Consider the following 1,847-nt stretch of genomic DNA (forward strand, 5'->3'; position numbering starts at 1 on the left):
TCCCGAGCTCTTCGCAATGCTAAAAGCTGCGGAGGTAGAAATCAAGAAGGAGCATCAAGTGTTGATGGTCAACAAGACCACTAGTTTCAAGAAAAAGGGCAAAGGGAAGAAGAAGGGGAACTTCAAGAAGAACAGCAAGCAAGTTGCTGCTCAAAAGAAGAAACCCAAGTCTGGACCTAAGCCTGAAACTGAGTGCTTCTACTGCAAGCAGACTGGTCACTGGAAGCGGAACTGCCCCAAGTATTTGGCGGATAAGAAGGATGGCAAAGTGAACAAAGGTATATGTGATATACATGTTATTGATGTGTACCTAACTAGAGCTCGTAGTAGCACCTGGGTATTTGATACTGGTTCTGTTGCTAATATTTGCAACTCGAAACAGGGACTACGGAATAAGCGAGCACTAGCCAAGGACGAGGTGACGATGCGCGTGGGAAACGGTTCCAAAGTCGATGTGATCGCGGTCGGCATGCTACCTCTACATCTACCTTCGGGATTAGTTTTAGACCTGAATAATTGTTATTTGGTGCCAGTGTTGAGCATGAACATTATATCTGGATCTTGTTTGATGCGAGACGGTTATTCATTTAAATCAGAGAATAATGGTTGTTCTATTTATATGAGTAATATCTTTTATGGTCATGCACCCTTGAAGAGTGGTCTATTTTTATTAAATCTCGATAGTAGTGATACACATATTCATAGTGTTGAAACCAAAAGATGCAGAGTTAATAATGATAGTGCAACTTATTTGTGGCACTGCCGTTTGGGTCATATCGGTGTAAAGCGTATGAAGAAACTCCATACTGATGGACTTTTGGAATCACTTGATTATGAATCACTTGGTACTTGTGAACCGTGCCTTGTGGGCAAGATGACCAAAACACCGTTCTCCGGAACTATGGAGCGAGCAACTGATTTGTTGGAAATCATACATACTGATGTTTGTGGCCCAATGAATGTTGAGGCTCGCGGCGGGTATCGTTATTTTCTCACCTTCACAGATGATTTGAGCAGATATGGGTATATCTACTTGATGAAACACAAGTCTGAAACATTTGAAAAGTTCAAAGAATTTCAGAGTGAAGTGGAAAATCATCGTAACAAGAAAATAAAATTTCTACGATCTGATCGTGGAGGAGAATATTTGAGTTATGAGTTTGGCCAACACTTGAAACAATGTGGAATAGTTCACGCCACCTGGAACACCACAACGAAATGGTGTGTCCGAACGTCGTAATCGTACTTTACTAGATATGGTGCGATCTATGATGTCTCTTACTGATTTACCGCTATCATTTTGGGATTATGCTTTAGAGACGGCTGCATTCACGTTAAATAGGGCACCATCAAAATCCGTTGAGACGACGCCTTATGAACTGTGGTTTGGCAAGAAACCAAAGTTGTCGTTTCTTAAAGTTTGGGGCTGCGATGCTTATGTGAAGAAACTTCAACCAAATAAGCTCGAACCTAAATCGGAGAAATGTGTCTTCATAGGATACCCAAAAGGGACTATTGGGTACACCTTCTATCACAGATCCGAAGGCAAGACATTCGTTGCTAAGAATGGATCCTTTCTAGAGAAGGAGTTTCTCTCGAAAGAAGTGAGTGGGAGGAAAGTAGAACTTGATGAGATAACTGTATCTACTCCCTTATTGGAAAGTAGTTCATCACGAGAACCGGTTCCTGTGACAACTACACCAATTAGTGAGGAAGCTAATGATAATGATCATGAAACTTCAGATCAAGTTTCTACTGAACCTCGTAGGTCTACCAGAGTAAGATCCGCACCAGAGTGGTACGATAATCCTATTCTGGAAGTCATGTTACTTGACCATGATGAACCT

The sequence above is a fragment of the Triticum aestivum genome, chromosome 1B (assembly GCF_018294505.1).
Source record: "Triticum aestivum cultivar Chinese Spring chromosome 1B, IWGSC CS RefSeq v2.1, whole genome shotgun sequence".
NCBI classification, from domain to species: Eukaryota; Viridiplantae; Streptophyta; class Magnoliopsida; order Poales; family Poaceae; genus Triticum; species Triticum aestivum.